This window comes from Salvelinus namaycush, chromosome 4 (assembly GCF_016432855.1).
Source record: "Salvelinus namaycush isolate Seneca chromosome 4, SaNama_1.0, whole genome shotgun sequence".
In the NCBI taxonomy this organism is placed as follows: domain Eukaryota; kingdom Metazoa; phylum Chordata; class Actinopteri; order Salmoniformes; family Salmonidae; genus Salvelinus; species Salvelinus namaycush.
Window position 1 is genome coordinate 6,326,163 of NC_052310.1, and position 19,868 is coordinate 6,346,030.

The 19,868-nt window shown below is 43.3% G+C and overlaps 1 long non-coding RNA gene across 2 annotated transcripts in view; it reads right to left on the bottom strand.

Annotated features, from left to right (window-relative positions):
- The window catches only part of LOC120046089, a 43,585-nt gene that overhangs the window by 20,873 nt on the left and 2,844 nt on the right, over window positions 1-19,868 (bottom strand). The window contains exon 1 of one of the 2 annotated variants that reach the window (XR_005476771.1): window positions 17,008-17,056. The exons of the other annotated variant lie outside the window; for it this stretch is intronic. This is a non-coding gene — a long non-coding RNA (uncharacterized LOC120046089). Of the gene's footprint in view, window positions 1-17,007; window positions 17,057-19,868 lie in introns of those variants that run through there. 2 annotated transcript variants of the gene reach the window in all.

Here is a 19,868-nt window from a genome sequence, read left to right on the forward strand (position 1 = left end):
ATATGTATTTTCCCTGGTTGACACAGACATGCTCAGGAAAGTGAAATCACAACTTAAGCCTTCTACCTAAGGGGCGCCAGCCTAGTGGCCGTTCTACCCCTGAGCAAAGCAGTTAACCCACTGTTCCCCGGGCGCCGAAGATGTGGATGTTGATTAAGGCAGCCCCCGACACCTCTCTGATTCATTTCAGTTGAAGACATTCAGTTGTACAACTGACTAGGTATCCCCCTTTCCCCTACCTGCCTTCTCGATCCTATCCCCACCACCTTCTCCAAACCAGTTTTTAATTGCATATCTGAAGAAGTGCAGGCTATTGTTAATCACACCCTGTTCACAGGCACTTTCTCCACTGCACTTAAAACTGTTATGGTGAAACCCTTTCTGAAGTAAAGTAATATAGATTCTTCAGCTCTTATCAATTTTCTGACAATCTCCAACCTTCCATTCTTAAGCAAAATTCTGGTCAATTTGGTTTTCAAACAGCTACATTACACTATATATACACACAAAAGTATGTGGACACTCCTTAAACATTTGTGGCACCGTCATAGGATGCCACCTGTTCAACCAGTCAGTTCGTACAAATGTATGCCCAGCTAGAGATGTCCCGGTCCACTGTAAGTGCTGTTATTGTGAAGTGGAAACGTCTAGGAGCAATAACTGCTCAGCCGCAAAGTAGTAAGCCACACAAGCTCACAGAATGGGACCGCCGAGTGTTGAAGCACGCAGCGTGTAAAAACCGTCTGTCCTCAGTCACTACTGAGTTCCAAACTGCCTCTGGAAGCAACGTCAGCACAAGAACTGTTCGTCTGGAGCTTCATGAAATAGGTTTCATTGGCCGAATAGCTGCACACAAGCCTAAGGTCACCATATGCAATTCCAAGCGTCAGATTCTGGAGCAGTGGAAACAGGTTCTCTGGAGTGATGAATCATTCTTCACCAGTCCGACGGACAAATCTGGGTTTGGCGGATGCCAGGAGAACACTACCTGCCCGAATGCATAGTGCCAACTGTAAAGTTTGGTGGAGGAGGAATAATGGTCTGGGGCTGTTTTTCATGGTTCAGGCCCCTTAGGTGGAGTGAAGGGAGATCTTAATGCTACAGCATATACTGACATTCTAGATGATTCTGTGCTTCCAACTTTATGGCAACAGTTTGGGGAAGGCCCTTTCCTGTTTCAGCATCACAATGCCCCCATTCACAAAGCAATTATTTGTTGAGATCAGTGTGGAAGAACTTGATTTGTTTTGAGGCCGACCTGTTTAGCAAAAAAAATTACATTTAAAAAACATTTATTTTTTGCCTGTTTTCATTTTATTTTGGCATTAATACGTGTCACATATCAGTTTGCAAACAATGTAAAAAAAAAAACATTTTGTTAATAAAGCCTCATACAAACATGGTCTCTTTTTTTTGTTTTCTTCATTTCTCCAAAATGCAGGCATTTCAGCCTAGCTCAGTGCTTTCTGTGGTGGTGGTGGGGCAGCCTGCGTAGAGGTTGGTAATGTACTCTAGCTGAGCTGTGATTGGCTCAGTGTTCTGTCACTAATGGGGATACTATATCACCGCAAATCTACGGGGAGAGCTCGAAAATTCAAGCCCCTTGGGTGCTGCCATAGAGTTACATTAGAAGTGCCCATCCAAGAAGGCTCAAGGTCATTGGCCACATATAAAAATACGTTAAATCACGTTATATCTACCATAGATTTGATTGGACTGCTCATGTCAGCATCATACTTTCAAAATCTTAGCTAGGAAGTTAGACAAGCAGTCATCAACATGAATCACGTCAACAATCTTCTGGCAAGTCCTTTTCAATCCATGTCATTTGAAGAGAAATTATAGATAAAAACGTATTTTTGCTCATCGGCCATTGGACAAAAACATTACACAACAAGTTGGAAATAGCAAATTCAACAATGAGTGGTTTGGATGGAATCAGTGGCTAACTGCAAGCGTTGCAAAGCAATCACTAGCCTGCTATTTAGTTGAGTGCGTGTGTGGTCCAAGTCTGGGTTTTAAGTCTCTTTTCCGAGCTTAAAAGGTTGAATACATTGGCCGTGCTGTCAATCCAGCATGACCTCTGCCAAACAACTGGAAACTCTGAAAAAAACGAGCTCCGATTAGGAAAATACGTTTTGAAAGGTCATCTAACTCGGAATTCCAAGTCGGAAACTTGAAACTTGTTTCTAGAGCTCCGACCTGAAGATCCCTGATGTCATGATTCAACCTTGTTTTTTTCCAGAGTTCCCAGTTGTCTTGAAAGCACCATAAATCCAGAGAATGACAGACTTTGATGACAAAGCTTGATGACAGAATTTGCCCACAAGGACTGTCACCGCCACCTTCCTGTTCAAGTGAGCACAGCACAACAAGGTGAGTCCAAAAAATGTCTTGAATGCTGCTCTATAAATGATGTAATATGCCAGGGACATATGTATACTGTAGTTAAGAAATTAATACTAAGTGTATGTTGTGTAGTAAGCTGTTAGTAGTCCATGTGCCTCCCCCTAATAATTTGGCCCCATAACTTAGCCTACTGTTCTGACTTGGTGGTGCACTATAGCCTGTTTTAGAGAAATGTAATCATTGAATAATCATTTCTCAACTAGCCTACCTGGTTAAATAAAGGTGAAATAAAAGAATAAATAAAATAATATTGTAAGAGCTTTCATTGTCTGCTTATATGCCCCCTTTATTTATCCTACGGTTCTGACTTGGTGTACAGGGGGAATAATGTAAGAACGGCCCATGTTCTGAATTTTGTCGCTGTACATTTCAAAAGTGCTGAACAAATAATTATATTGACTACGTCCATCCTAGCTTGCTCATTAATGTCTTAATCGAAATTACGGATTGCCTCTTATCCGCTTGTCGTCCCCTTATGCCATAGTTTGTACATCTCAATTGTCAGTAGAATCCACATTTGTTTAAGCAAGTCAGCCATTTCAACTTTGTTTTTTTTAAAGGCAGTAAATGAGGCTGAATTTACTGTTTCGCTGCCAGACAAGGCTCTGCTGATAGCCAGGTGTAGTGGTGGTAAGGATTCACTCCATGGTGCTGAAAATAAAGCTCTGCTCTTGAGATAGATTTATGTAGGCCCTAACAGTTTGTGAGCAACCGTTATAGCGCAATTAATGTATTGTTTAGTGATGTGTTGTGTAGTGGCTTTGCTGGCTTTGAGGTTGCCCCACCAAGAATTACATGCTAAAATTCACCACTGCTCCTATACAGGGAGGACACTTGGGCATTCTGTTTAGCTTATGTCCAATTTCCAAATGTGTCAGGCATGCATTACTAACTGTTACACTAGCACGGAATCAAGGAATCAGGCTACGGTTGAAAGTGTTGAAATCCCCCTATCGTTGCCCTGGGGTTAACTTTCTTGTTCACACCAAGCGTGTCTACACCTAAGTATCTGCACTATCCGGTGCCAACAACCACTGAATGAAGTGCTAGATAACACACACTGCGGTAAGAGAACTCGACACCATGTTGCGCGTCCGTGGTAACAAAGGGGGAGCTGGGATGCTGTTCTACCTGGAGACAGACAGCCCACTGCACTGCCTTGTTAACTCTGCCAATGGTTGACACTTCTGCGGCCCTCTGGTGTCCCCTGTGGCAGTGATGATTCGTTGATCCATGCCAGACCCTCAGGCCTTGCCAGGCACCTGGCTTATTACTGCATTATAAACTCAAGTGACGGTTACTGAATAAAAAAGGGGGTTAATTATTCCACAATATAAAATACTTTTTTCAGTCTTTCCATGTCTGACGCTGAGAGTGGACGTTATGGTTTAATAAGACACCGCATGCACTCCTAGATTGTAACATTTCTTATGAACACTAGATGGCAGTGTTGTCTCAATGACAGACAACTTGCTGCAATGTATCGCGTCTGTCTGTTTGGACCAGATGACCCGCCTTCTTGTTTTGCACTGATCTGAAAGAGGTCCAAGGTTGGGTAGGTTAATCCGTTAGTTACCTGTCCAAAATTGTAATCAGTAACGTAACTTTTGGATTACCCAAACTCAGTAACGTAATGATTACTATGTTACTTTGGGATTACTTTCACTTTAAGAGGCATTAGAAGAAGACAAAAATGAATATGACCAATTGAACGACATCTATTGCAAGATAAATCGACGTTAGAGTAGACATAGCTGGCCATTAATCAGGCCCTGCACTATACAGCTGTTGCAAGAGCTCATTTTTCACTGGCTGTACACTGGTCGCGAAACAATGATTGATATGCAGTTTATTGGGTTAAAATACACATATACATTTGCGAACAGCCATCCACAAGGCACAAAAAACTCAATGAGAAAGCAGCAGTGGGATTCACATCAATGCGCTATTTAGGTGTCATAATATGTGATATCCGTATCGCCCATAGACTACACCACTGCTGTTCTCGTTGCCTCTAAGCGTTCATTCAAATTGGATGCCAACAGCAGTCAAACCCTTGGAAGGCAGCTTGGACTGTAGCCTATAAAAGCTATTTTCCCGCGATCCATCAAACGCATTTGGTGTGTCATCATAGTGCTCTCTGACTTGTGGTCAGACTCACTCAGGCGGAACAAACTTAAATTTGCGCCTTTTTTCAATGCTGATTTGAATGTCATTAGCTAGGTTTACATCCAATTTGTGACAGATTTTCATGCAAATATTCAAAAATCTGCATAAAATAATATGTGCATTTTCCCACCAGAGATGTTTCCATCAAAATGACTTATTGCGGATAAAAGTCTGTGCGTGATGACATCGTGCACATTTTCAACTCTACTGGTGGTTGTGTCACTAAAACTGTTGCGTTATATAGCACATCTGCCCACTCTGGTCTTGGCAAGTGCGCTCCAGCCAACAGCTCGCAGGTAGGCAAACTACAGACTATTGTGTATAAGCGATATTATTTGTATTTGTCAAACGGCAGCCAAGCATCGATCATCATGTCACAAGAATAAGACCCTCGATATTTATTGAAAGGGGCATCAAGCTCTTCACGTGCACTTTCACCACCCTGTGAAGTTCATAATTTATGTATTCTGTAGCCTAATAAACTGAATGCTTTTATAAGTCGTAGTGGAAGAACCACACAACATAATGTATCATCGCATCGACTACAAGTGTACTTCGATATAATGGTTATAATATCAATATTTGCGCTTAAAGGCGTTTCCACCCCAATTTCTTGCATAATTAATTTTACCGACACAAAAAGATCCCACCACGTCGAATGAACAAATTGTCAGCATTTACAAAATTGTACCGCATATCCTGTTTCCGTCAGCCCGATCGTGACTTTGTTCATGCGTCAGGTAATTCATCTGCATGAAATGGTTGGTTGGAAACCTGGTTATTGAGAAAGTCACCTTGCTTCTACATCTGCATTGCTTGCTGTTTGGAGTTTTAGGCTGGGTTTCTGTATAACACTTTGTGACATCGGCTGATGTAAAAAGGGCATTATAAATACATTTGATTGAAAACAGAAAGTTGTCAAAGATTTTTTGCCGCAAACATCCTTTCTGAATTTTAAAGTAATACTTTGGTGTAATCATCTACTTTTTCAAAAATGTCTGTAATCTGATTACAAAATGTTTGCTGGTAAGGTAACTGATTAGTTCGTTTTTTTGTTGTAATCCGTTACATGTAATAGATTACATGTAATCCTTTACTCCTCAACCCTGAAGAGGTCCAACATTCTGTGTTACCTCCGTTTTCAGATCAGTGCATAAATAGGAGACGATAAAACAGCAGCTACTTTAGTAAACTATTGACATGCAAGCCGCCCTGCAGGCCCAGCTCTCTAGTGTTGATCACAGCAGAGACATATCAGCAAACCATTGCTAGCAGTCATCAGCTAACCTTTAGCTCGGAAAGCTCTCGCCAGTTCGAACAACGTGACTCAAACCAGAGCATAACGGACCTATTTCTCTCCATATCCCCGGATTCCTACCGCAAACTCTGAACATTTTCATCTGGATCTTCGCAACTAGCTAACCGCAATCCCGGGTGACTACTCCTGGCTAGCGTTTCCATCCCGGAGCAAGCACCAATTAGCCTGAAGCTAGCCCGGCCAGGGCTCCTGTGCTACCACCGAAGCCCACTCCTGGGCTACAATATCCGGACCCCTTCTACTGCCGGTACGGGGCACGGAACCCCGCCGATCCTCTACGACTGGAATACCGACATAATCTGCCCGAGGATTCCAACAGGCCCCTCAGGCGTGACGCCCGCTGAAGGCACATTCTGCTAACCTGCTAGGCCTGCTAGCTACCTAGAGCTACTTGGAACCCTACTAATTCCACGACTGGTCTATCGACATCACCGTACGAAGAGGCAAAAACAGACTTACCCCCATCTGCTAACTGCTAGCTTGCTTGCCCCGATCTGCTAACTGCTAACATTAGCTTGCCTGCACCGGTCTGCTAACTACTAGCCCCTGCTAACTGCTTGCTTGCTAACCCGGTCTGCTAACTGCTAGCTTGCCAGCCCCGGTCTGCTAACTGCTATCTTATTTTGCCCCGGCCTACTAACTGTTAGCTTGTTAGCATCGGCCTGCTAACTGTCTGAATCGCCGTGTTCCCAGTCAGCCCAACCACTCACTGGACCCATATGTTCACTTGGCTACGCATGCCTCTCGCTAATATCAATATGCCTCGTCCATTACTGTCCTGGTTAGTGATTACTGTCTTATTTCACTGTAGAGCCTCTAGCCCTGCTCAATATGCCTTAACCGACCATGTTGTTCCCCCTCCTACATATGCGATGACATCACCTGGTTTAAACGTTTAAACGAGAGACTATATCTCTCTCATCATTACTCAATGCCTAGGTTTACCTCCAATGTACTCACATCCTACCTTACCTTTGTCTGTACACTATGCCTTGAATCTATGCTATCGTGCCCAGAAACCTGCTCCTTTTACTCTCTGTTCCAAACGTGCTAGACGGCCAGTTCGTATAGCATTTAGCCGTATCCTTATCCTACTTCTCCTCTGTTCCTCTGGTGATGTAGAGGTTAATCCAGGTCCTGCAGTGCCTAGCTCCACTCCCACTCCCCAGGTGCTCTCATTTGTTGACTTTTGTAACCGTAAAAGCCTTGGTTTCATGCATGTTAACATTAGAAGCCTACTCCCTAAGTTTGTTTTACTCACTGCTTTAGCACACTCTGCCAACCCGGATGTCTTAGCCGTGTCTGAATCCTGGTTTAGGAAAACCCCCAAAAACCCTGAAATCTCCATTGCTAACTATAACATTTTCCGCCAAGATAGAACTGCCAAAGGGGGCGGTGTTGCAATCTACTGCAAAGATAGCCTGCAGAGTTCTGTATTACTATCCAAGTCTGTACCCAAACAATTCGAGCTTCTACTTCTAAAAATTCACCTTTCCAGAAACAAGTCTCTCACTGTTGCCGCTTGCTATAGACCTCCCTCTGCCCCCAGCTGTGCCCTCGATACCATATGTGAATTGATTGCCCCCCATCTATCTTCTGAGCTCGTGCTACTAGGTGACCTAAACTGGGACATGCTTAACACCCCGGCCATCCTACAATCTAAGCTTGATGCCCTCAATCTCACACAAATTATCAATGAACCTACCAGGTACAACTCCAAATCCGTAAACACGGGCACCCTCATAGATGTCATCCTAACTAACTCGCCCTCCAAATACACCTCTGCTGTTTTCAATCAAGATCTCAGCGATCACTGCCTCATTGCCTGCATCCGTAATGGATCTGCGACCAAACCATCACCCCTCATCACTGTCAAACACTCCCTAAAACACTTCTGCAAGCTGGCCTTTCTAATCGACCTGGCCGGGGTATACTGGAATGACATTGACCTCATCCCGTCAGTAGATGATGCCTGGTTATTCTTTAAAAGTGCCTCCCTCACCATCTTAAATAAGCATGCCCCATTCAATTTTTTTTTAAAGGAATAGATATAGTCCTTGGTTCACTCCAGACCTGTCTGCCCTTGACCAGCACAAAAACATCCTGTGGCGTTCTGCATTAGCATCGAATGGCCCCCGTGATATGCAACTTTTCAGGGAAGTTAGGAACAAATATACACAGGCAGTTAGGAAAGCTAAGGCTAGCTTTTTCAAACAGAAATTTGCATCCTGTAGTACTAACTCAAAAAAGTTCTGGGACACTGTAAAGTCCATGGAGAATAAGAGCGCCTCCTCCCAGCTGCCCATTGCTCTGAGGCTAGGAAACAGTGTCACCACCGATAAATCCACTATAATTGAGAATTTCAATAAGCATTTCTCTACGGCTGGCCATGCTTTCCACCTGGCTACCCCTACCTCGGTCAACTGCCCGGCACCCTCCACAGCAACCCGCCAAAGCCCCCACCATTTCTCCTTCACCCAAATCCAGATAGCTGATGTTTTGAAAGAGCTGCAAAATCTGGACCCCTACAAATCAGCCGGGCTAGACAATCTGGACCCTCTCTTTCTAAAATGATCTGCCGAAATTGTTGCAACCCCTATTACTAGCCTGTTCAACCTCTCGTATCGTCTGAGATTCCCAAAGAATGGAAAGCTGCCGCGGTCATCCCCCTCTTCAAAGAGGGTGACACTCTAGACCCAAACTGCTACAGACCTATATCTATCCTACCCTGTCTTTCTAAGGTCTTCGAAAGCCAAGTTAACAAACAGATTACCGACCATTTCGAATCCCACCGTACCGTCTTCGCTATGCAATCTGGTTTCAGAGCTGGTCATGGGTGCACCTCAGCCACGCTCAAGGTCCTAAACGACATCATAACCGCCATTGATAAGAGACATTACTGTGCAGCCGTATTCATCGACCTGGCCAAGGCTTTTGACTCTGTCAATCACCACATTCTTATTGGCAGACTCGACAGCCTTGGTTTCTCAAATGATTGCCTCGCCTGGTTCACCAACTACTTCTCTGATAGAGTTCAGTGTGTCAAATCGGAGGGCCTGTTGTCCGGACCTCTGGCAGTCTCTATGGGGGTGCCACAGGGTTCAATCCTTGGGCCGACTCTCTTCTCTGTATACATCAATGATGTTTCTCTTGCTGCTGATGATTCTCTGATACACCTCTACGCAGACGACACCATTCTGTATACTTCTAGCCCCTCTTTGGACACTGCGTTAACTAACCTCCAGACGAGCTTCAATGCCATACAACTCTCCTTCCGTGGCCTCCAACTGCTCTTAAACACAAGTAAAACTAAATGCCTGCTATTCAACCGATCGCTGCCCGCACCTGCTCGCCCGTCCAGCATCACTACTCTGGACGGCTCTGACTTAGAATACGTGGATAACTACAAATACCTAGGTGTCTGGTTAGATTGTAAACTCTCCTTCCAGACTCACATTAAGCATCTCCAATCCAAAATTAAATCTAGAATTAAATCTAGAAATCCTATATCGCAATAAAGCATCCTTCACTCATGCTGCCAAATATACCCTCGTAAAACTGACCATCCTACCGATCCTCGACTTCGGTGATATCATCTATAACATAGCCTCCAACACTCTACTCAACAAACTGGATGCAGTTTATCACAGTGCCATCCGTTTTGTCACCAAAGCCCCATACACTACCCACCATTGCGACCTCTACGCTCTCGTTGGTTGGCCCTCGCTTCATACTCGTCGCCAAACCCACTGGCTAAAGGTTATCTACAAGTCTCTGCTAGGTAAAGCCGCGCCTTATCTCAGCTCACTGGTCACCATAGCAGCACCCACTCGTAGCACGCGCTCCAGCAGGTATATCTCACTGGTCACCCCCAAAGCCAATTCCTCCTTTGGTCGTCTTTCCTTCCAGTTCTCTGCTGCCAATGACTGGAATGAACTGCAAGAATCTCTGAAGCTGGAGACTCATATCTCCCTCACTAGCTTGAAGCACCAGCTGTCAGAGCAGCTCACAGATCACTGCACCTGTACATAGCCCATCTGTAAACAGCCCATCCAACTACCTCATCCCCATACTTTATTTATCTTTCTCCTTTGCACCCCAGTATCTCTACTTGCACATTCATCTTCTGCACATCTACCATTCCAGTGTTTAATTGCTATATTGTAATTACTTCACCACCATGGCCTATTTATTGCCTTAACTCCCTTATCTTACCTCATTTGCACTCACTATATATAGACTTTTTGTTTTCTTTGTTCTACTGTATTATTGACTGTATGTTTTGTTTATTCCATGTGTAACTCTGTGTTGTTGTATATGTCGAATTGCTATGCTTTATCTTGGCCATGTCGCAGTTGCAAATGAGAACTTGTTCTCAACTAGCCTACCTGGTTAAATAAACGTGAAATAAAAAAATAAAAAAATGGAGGACTGTGAACAGTAGAAATCTGGCGTCAGGAAGCTCCCACTACTCACAACTAATTTAATCTCCCTCTCTCCACTCCTAATATGGCTCTTCTTATCATCTCCCTCTCTCCACTCCTAATCTGTCTCTTCTTTTCAACTCATCTATCTCCTTCAGAAAGAGCAGGGAGAGACGATGTAAGGACTGTCCCCAGTGTCATTATACACAAGTACAAACAGTGTAACATTTTCAGTGACATAAACGGGCAAACTAACTCCACAACCTATTTACCTCGAGATTTCTGAAGGTGAAATTCAAAACAAGTTAGTCAGCTTGTTTTCCCAATTTGTAAAGTTGAGTAAAATTATGCTATGCAACGTTTAGATGTCTTGAATACAACTACTCCACCATGTGATGATGTCATCGATAACCGAACGCGCATGCATGCCACATGGAATGTTCTCTATGCACCACGCTTGTTTATGTTGCAAACATAAAAAACGCGTAAAGCACCGGGCATTCAACATGACAGCTCGTCAAATCGGCCATTTATACGTTTTATGCTTTCGGGTATATAAAGTGGACTGTCGAAGCTTATTTCTAATATCCACACCTTTATTTTGACCTCCATAACATTCCGAGTCGCCTGAAGCATTGTGGGTACTATGATTTGTAAACGAGAGTCTGTTCGGCTGCATAGAAAACCCGGCAGGATCTACTGTTTGAATTTGAATCATTTGGACAGGCAAGGGAGTAGCGTCCACCGGGAGACCAGGAGCCTGGCCGCTTGCTAAAATAGCCCCTGGTTATACTGTCCCCTCAGTAAAACATTGCCACTCCTACTGACACGTAATTTCCTTTTATTTTGATTGCATAATTTAAATGCTAAATGCAAAAATGTACTTGTGCAGACATGCAATAAATAAAGGTAAAGTAAATATATCAACCTATAGTTAGCCACGCTAGCTATCATTTAAGCTACAAAACCCACTAGGTGAATCTTTTTGGTTAACATATGCTTACTGCCAGACTGGTTGATAGAGGTAAAATTGATGTTCCAATCCCAGATTGCCCCTTTAAGACCTTTTTACTTTTAATTATGAAAAATATGATATGATAACAGAGCTGCAGAAGAAGGAGAAGTGGAGTGTCAGTTCAAAGTTCAAATAAATGCATTAAATGAGCCTGACTTCTGTGTTTCTTCATGATGATGAAATAACCGCGTTACCGTTTGGCTATAGATAAACCCGGCCAGTAGATGGCGATAGTGTTGGTTTTAGTGACAGGCCATTGGTTCCCGGTCTCCAGCTGGATACTATAGAGCAGCGTTTCCCAAACTCGGTCCTGGGGACCCCAAGGCGTTCTGGTTATTTGAATCAGCTGTGTAGTGCTAGGGGAAAAAACAAAACGTGCACCCCTTGAGGTCCCCAGGACTGAATTTGGGAAACCCTGCTAGCGAGGCAAGGAGCCAAGAGCCAATGGCATTCTCACTAAAGGGCGAGTGAAGCATTTTCACAATTGGGTGGAAGGGCGGACGACGTGAGGCAGAAAGAATGGCGCTAAGTACAAAATGTACAAACATTCCTCTCCTGAATACAAGCTTACTAATTTAATGTAAGAATCAACTATGGGAGTGATGGTTACATACTCCTTTCCTAAAAACCCTGAGATGGAATTGGTTAGTGACAGCTCAGAAATCGAACCTGATGAAAGTGAGGATGTAGGCCTACCTGCGTCGACAGCTGTGGTGAAGACTTCCAAGCCACACCCCAATGATTAGGATAATTCCCGAGATGATTTTGGCCCAGTGGGAGTAAGATTCTTGGAGAAAGTGGATTCATGTCTTTTTTCCGACCCATATGTGGTATCAGGCTGGGTAGAAAAGAATCTGGGTACCCTTAACTCAGTCAAAGTATCCAGAAGTGTAGTGTTGATTATCTGTGTGTCCTCCACCCAGAGGGAGTGGGCACTTCGCATTACGTGCCTCGGGACTAGATCTCTATCTTGTTTTGCTCTTCGGAGCAGAGCGCCACTGGAAGGAGTGATTACTGGTGTGGCATTGAGTGTTGAAGTGGAACAAATTAAGATGAGGATCCCCAATGTCAGTGATGCCCGCCGTTTTTCTGACGGGACGCAGACCCGGTGGTAAGCACGAGTTCCTTTTGAATTTTGATGCAGAGCTTTTGCTTGATAAAGTCATGCTAAGATATGCCAGTTATCCAGTGAGAGCTTTTGTTCCGAACCCATTACAGTGTTTCAGATACCAAGCTCATGGTCATGTTGCAGCAGTGTGTAGGAGGGAGATTCCGAGATGTGAGAAGTGTGCAGGAGGGCATGGGACAAAGGAGTGTGTAGTTTTGGTGCGAAAAGCTGTGCGTGTCAATTGTGAGGGTGTCCAATGTTGCAGGGGATCAAAAATGTCTGGTGAGAGAGACGAAACAGTTTGAGGTTGCCTGTGTTCGGGCAGAGGCAATGAGGCAAATATGCTGAGGCAATGAGGAAAGTAGAGGATGCTGGGAAAAGGGTGAGGGAGCCTGAGAGGATCCCTGTGAGTCTGCGAGTGTCCCTGTGAGTAGTAGGCCTGTACAGAGTGACCTGAACAGTTTGTGCTTTAGTATGGTTGGCTTCTTGGCGTTTATTGACATGGTCATTAACTCTACAGCGCGGATGGAAATCCCAGAAGATTGATTTGGTAGTTGTTCTGCGTCAGAGGTTTTACTGCAGAAAAACTACAGTGGATTTTTAGAGGGTTCCATCCTCCCAGGCTGACAACCTGGTGTAGAATCTGTTAGGGCCAAAGTAGTGGGAAGGGATGGGTTTGTTGGGGATAGTGGCGTACATATAGGGTTAGATGTTGGGTCAATTTATTTTTTCCATTCCCCTTTTCCTTTTTGTGAACAAAATGTGCAATTCACAGTCCGACCTGTGAAAGGCAGCAATAGGCAACAAAACATCTAGTCTTGGGGAAAACCACACGATGAAGAAGAAGAAGAAGGCAAGGGGCCAATGGTCCAACTCCTTGACATCCATGCATTACATCTGAAATGTCCAAACTACAGTTTTTCCATGAGTATCTTACTGAACTTTTTGTAGCGGCTGCTGGACAGATCTCCGTGCCACTGGAGAAAACCATAAAAGAATCGTAAGATGAACTCACTGTTCCAAGGAGAACAAACCTCCCAAAAACTGTTGTATTGGATTTGGTTTTCAAACCGTAGATAAAGTTACACAGGGCAGGTTTGTATCGACTATAGTTACTGTTACAAAAAGCTAGTTTATGTTGTTATGAAAATTATAATCTGTCGACTGTGTGTCAATAGGCCTAGAAAAATGGCTTTTTCTTTGTAACTCTGCCTAGAAAGCCAGCATCCCGGAGTAGCCTCTTCACTGTTGAGACTGGTGTTTTGCAGGGTACTATTTAATGAAGCTGCCAGTTGAGGACTTGTGAGGCGTCTGTTTCTCAAACTAGACACTCTAATGTACTTGTCCTCTTGCTCAGTTGTGCACCGGGGCCTCCCACTCCTCTTTCTATTCTGGTTAGAGCCAGTTTGCGCTGTTCAGTGGAGGGAGTAGTACACAGAGTTGTACGAGATCTTCAGTTTCTTGGCAATTTCTCGCATGGAATAGCCTTAATTTCTCAGAACAAGAATAGACTGACAAGTTTCAGAAGAAAGGTCTTTGTTTCTGGTCATTTTGAGCCTGTAATCGAACCCACAAATGCTGATGCTCCAGATACTCAACTAGTCTAAAGAAGACCAGTTTTATTGCTTCTTTAATTAGCACAACAGTTTTCACCTGTACTAATATAATTACAAAAGGGTTTTCTAATAATCAATTAGCCTTTTAAAATGATAAACTTGGATTAGCTAATACAACGTGCCATTGGAACACAGGAGTGATGGTTTCTGATAATGGGCCTCTGTACGCCTATGTAGATATTCCATAACAAATCTGCCGTTTCCAGCTACAATAGTCATTTACAACATTAACAATGTCTACACTGTATTTCTGATAAATATTATGTTATTTTAATGGACAAAAAATGTCCTTTTCTTTCAAAAACAAGGACATTTCTAAGTGACCCCAAACTTTTGAACTGTAGTGTATATATATATCAGTGCAATGAATGTGGTGAATGCTTCAAGTCTAAGGTAAAACTGACGACGCATATGATTGTTACTGCAGGGAAGAGGACATCAATGCATTGAATGTGGGAAATGCTTCTACCCTAAGTCAATCCTAACCGATCATATTATGAACCACACAAGGGAGAAATCATACCAGTGCGCTGTGTTTTGAAAATGCAGTAGAGACCCAAGATTCTTAAAAAGGCCCAAGTGTAGATCGTTTTTCCAGTGCAGCTATAGCGACAGAGGCTATTCTTTTGTTGATGCTTAAAAAATACACCTGATGAGAGATCACGAGAGGGAGTATATTGTTCACACTGGGAATAGCATGCAGTGAATGTGGGAAATTCTACAATGTTAAATCTAGGCTGACCTGACATATGATGACCCACACAGGGGAGAAATCATACCAGAGTGCTGTGCGTAGAATGCGCAGTAGCTAAAATGGCAGCAGCGGGTTTGCACCTGAGCGAATTCAGCTAAACCTTTTCAGGACAACCATTGCGAAACAAGCTACTTTCATGCTGGATCTTTACAAAGATACTGTACATGAGGAAAGTTCTCCAGAGGAAGAACACATGATAGTGACTGGCCTTGGAGTAAAATGTGTCAGTGTGAACATGGGGAAAAAACATCACACTGCCACCTGGGTCTAATTCCTCACTCTGCATGTAATGTGACAGATTAGCGTCATAATATATTTACGCTATGTAGTATTTATATCTGGATTTGAACGCGGCCTGTCGGGAAGACATACCGCTCACATCTCTGCTCTTCTTTGAACAAGATCTAATGAGGGGAATATCTAAAACATTGTAAAGATAGCATCCTGCCGTTTTCAAATAGAGCAGTTAGTTATTTTGAAGCAAATTATTTGACAAAAGGCTTAAACATTAAACAGAATAAAACAAATAATTTGCAAGCGTGTGGGATTGTTTGATTTTGTCCTTCTGCAGGTGGAAATTTGTGACAAAACATCCACAGAAAAGTACTATTAAACTGAGTTCAAAACGCCGGTCTCTGTGTGGCTGTGCTGTGCTGTGGGATTCATCAAGATTCTCATTGAAGAAATAGGTTTTCTGACATTTTCGCAAGATGGTCAGGGACTCAGCTGTCCTGACAGTAGGCCTGAAGTTGGGAAGGAACTCAGCTTTCCTTACGTTTGAGCATAGCCTGAAGGTAGGGAGGGCTATTGGTGTGTTCAAGACAACTGAGAACTCGTAAAAAGATAAGCTCAGACTAGGAAAAAATCATGACGTCATACCGCAATAAAGACAATTCTGACATTTTCGACTTGGAAATTCGAGGTCAAAGTTTCCCACTTGGAAAATATCAGAATCAACCAATAGAAAGTACTACGCAAACAACGTATACAATTTTTAATCAGAGATTCCAAGTTTCCGAGTTGTCTTAAACACTGCATTAGTGATCTACAGGTCAGAGAAGTTGGAGCTCTAGGATGATGAACAAGTTTCCAACTTGTAATTCCGAGTTGGATGACCATTCAAAAGATTTTTCCAGTTGGAGCTCGTTTTTTTCAGTTTTCAGTTGTGATGAACAAACTGATGTCAGAAGTCGGAGATTTCCGAGTTCCCGAGTTGTCTTCAACACATCATAAAAGCCTATGCGGCATTCACGTGCTATGGGAGTTAAAGAGATAATGCACCCCAAAACAACTAATTCCTATGATGAACAGTGTTAAACTGTTAAATAATACTAATATGTGAAAACAATATTTTCTGTTAACAAATGTTTAATTTTGTCGTTATAACAAGGCCGGTAGCAATGTGAAAATTGTTGTGGAAATGTGTAGCTCAAGTCGACAACAAAACCCACAATGAAATGCTCTCTCTCTCTCTGGGCTGGCTGGCAAACAATTTTCAAAGTCTATCTCACCTAGTTCAACATGCAGTTCCTCTCTGCCCAGAGCAAGTGCAGACTGTTGCTATGGCAACAACGGCCCTTTCCCACATTTCCCACAGACACACATGTAGTAGCGGAGCGTGGGTAAAATCACTGGGGAAACCAAGCCAAGGGGAAAAAATTCCATTTTACAACCTGTGTTGTGATAACTGTGTTGTTTGCTCTATAACCTGTTAGTTCATATGCCTTGACACCGCAATATATAGGCCTAAAGCAGAGACAATAAGAAGACACAGTGGCAGAATGAATTCAACCACACCTTTGTTTCATCACAAAACCGGAGAGCAACATCTGTCTCCTAAAGTCCACAAAGCATATGCATGTAACAAACAGTTACATGACCTACACAGCTTGTACATTTTTTGGGACATTTTCGGTCTACTAAACAAACACCAGAATGTTACGCAAGTCACAAAGAAAACAGGAGCTGCCTCGAATATTCCAGCACCATTTCAACTACAACATTCCAACATCATCAAATCACCTCTGTTTAATCTAACACAGTGACAACAAAAAGATTCCCAAAGCAATTTAGTCCAATCAACATAATCTAAACAGGATGTGGCTGTCCATAGTACTGTGTGTGTGTGTGTGTGTCTGTGTCTGTGTGTGTGTGTCTGTGTGTGCGTAAGTAGAGAAAAAACATGTTGACTCACCCTACTTCTAGAGAAACGCCAATGCCATCCTCCTCTTTCATGTTGCCGAAATGGTCTGTCACTCTGTCATACAGTACACGCTTTTAGTTGTTGTTGTCCAAGGCTACCTGGCTAAAATGCTTGCTCTCTAGCCTAACTTCCTTTCATGAGCAACGATTAGCCAACTAGTTAATATTAGCCTTCTACATCTAGCTACATATTGGACTTCCATCCTCTCAGGCCAGGGGTACAGCAATGTATGAATTTATGGTTGTATCAGAATCACCGTCATAATCATTGACCAGTATGGAGAATTAAGTAAAACCACAAGTCCAAATCCCTATCTCCATCCATGGCTAATTTAGGAAAGGGACAATTTTAGCTAGCTAGCTAGACACCGGAGGACAACAACACAAAGACATGCAACATTTCACATTTGACTTTTGATATGATGTGATTGGCGTGAAGCCAAACCCAAGCTGGCTTCCCTTGATACTTTTTTGGGGGTGCGCCAGGACCATTCACCGTAGAGTTCACTTAGTTTAGCTCAACGCTGATTGGCTATTATTGTGTCATTTTATTTTTTTATCCATAGTGGCTAAATGCGCACTGGCTTCCCTTGCATTCAATGCTATGGGAGGCAACAATGTCATACTCTTTTTGACCAGACAGCATCAGATAGATGGGCTACACATACAGAGACAGAGGGGCGCTGTTTCGCTCACTTGTCTGCTTTCTCCGGTGAGATACATTCAGCCTCTTGCGTATTGAAGGAAAATGATGAACCACAAAGAGATGAACAATAAAGCATTTTATCATTTGTATTATTTTTTATTTGTCAATTTTTTTGGAGAAGCTTGGCTTCCCTTGGCATCCATGAATACACGCCACTGTATACAGGGCACATTGCAACATGGTACTTGAAGGAGAAATTGAGTTGAATAATTTGGAGCACTGTTTAGATTGAATACATCTAAGCAAAATATATATGTTGTCATGACGATATAAACAGATGGATGTGTTCTAGACAGTATGCTCATACCATCTATTGGCTGATTTGGCGATCTGCTGTGCAGGTAATTGTTTTAAAAGCAGTATGAAATGTGATTAGTGTGTTATCCCCTATCTCCAGTGACGAGGATTATGTAGCTATGACGCTTTCCTACACAATTTCATGATTTAACAGATGGACCACTTAGAAGTTAAAATCAGGAGGAACATTTTTATTTTACCCACTGATAGAACATAGGCCGTTCACCAAATTGACAGGAGTTTCATGATTCTTTTGACTTTGTGTTCCTCTGCTCAGACTTGCTGTCGCCAGATCTTACAACGCCTGGAAAGGTATTTTATATATCAGCTAACCAAATCATATATTAAACCAATCTAGTGCCCGGTGGCACAGTCAGTGATGTGGCTCGCAACCATTGGTTGATGCATGCAATGTCTGAGTAGGGGAACACTATCATAATGAACGTAAATTATTTGCGTAGAGCTTCCTATTGGTTTATTCTCATGTTTCCCAAGTGGGAAACTCGAGACCATCTTTCTACAACAAGTTAGCAAGTGGGATCTTTCTGAGTTTACTAGATCTGACTAGCACATGAACACATGAAGGCACTAGACTGGATGACCCAAACGACTCTCCCTCCTCTCATGTTGCTCCCAACATAAGAGTCTGAATGATGTAAAGTTGATCTATACAATAGCATGGCTACCCTAGACTAGAATACTCACTGCAGCAATTCCCCCATTCACATCGACGGGGCTGTCGTGGAGAAGGTTGAGAGCTTCAAGTTCCTTGGTGTCCACATCACCAAGGAACTTTCATGGTCTAAACACACCAACACAGTCGTGAGGAGGGCACGACAACACCTATTCCCCCTCAGGAGGCTGAAAAGCTTTGTCATGGATCTTCAGATGCTCAAAAAGTTCTAAAGCTGCACCATCGAGAGCATCCTGACTGGTTGCATCATCGCTTCGTATGGCAACTGCTTGGCATCCGACTGCAAGGCGCAACAGAGGGTAGTGCGTACGGCCCAGTACATCACTGGGGCCGAGCTCCCTTCCATCCAGGACCTCTATACCAGGCGGTGTCAGAGGAAGGCCTTAAAAATGGTCAAAGACTCCAGCCACCCTAGTCATAGACTCTCTCTGCAAGCGGTATCAAGTCTGGGACCAAAAGGCTCCTTAACAGCTTCTATCCCCAAACCATAAGACTGCTGAAGAGTTAATCAAATGGCAACCAGGACTATCTGCATTTACCTCCATTTACCTACAATCTATTCTTGTTTTGTATCAGGAATCAAGGTAAGACCCAGATGCAGACTGTCGAAGTAACAATGTTGATTGTTGCAACAGGGGCAGGAACAGACCGGTCAAGGCAGGCAGGGGTTGACAATCCAGGGTAGAGCAAAGGTACAGGATGGCAGGCAGGCTCAGGGACAGGACGAGAGGTAAGGCGGGCGGGTACAGGGTCGGAACAGGCAAAGGTCAAAAACCAGGAAGCTGAGAAAAGAGAGGCATGGAAAAAGACAGGAGCTGACAGGAAAACCACTGGTAAGCTTGAACAAACAAGACAAACTGGCAACAAACAGAGAACACAGGTATAAATACACAGGGGATAATTGGGAAGATGGGCGACACCTGGAGGGGGGTGGAGACAAGCACAGGTGAAACAGATCAGTGCGTGACAGTTTTGCACTGAGTCTCTTGCACTGGCTAGATGTACACTCACTGGACTCTAACCACACACATGCTACAATGACACTCTAACACACACACACACACACACAGACAGACACACACATTCCTTCCTTCACACTCTTCAAACACGCTATTGCTACTCTCTGTTTATTTTCTATGCATAGTCACTTTACCCC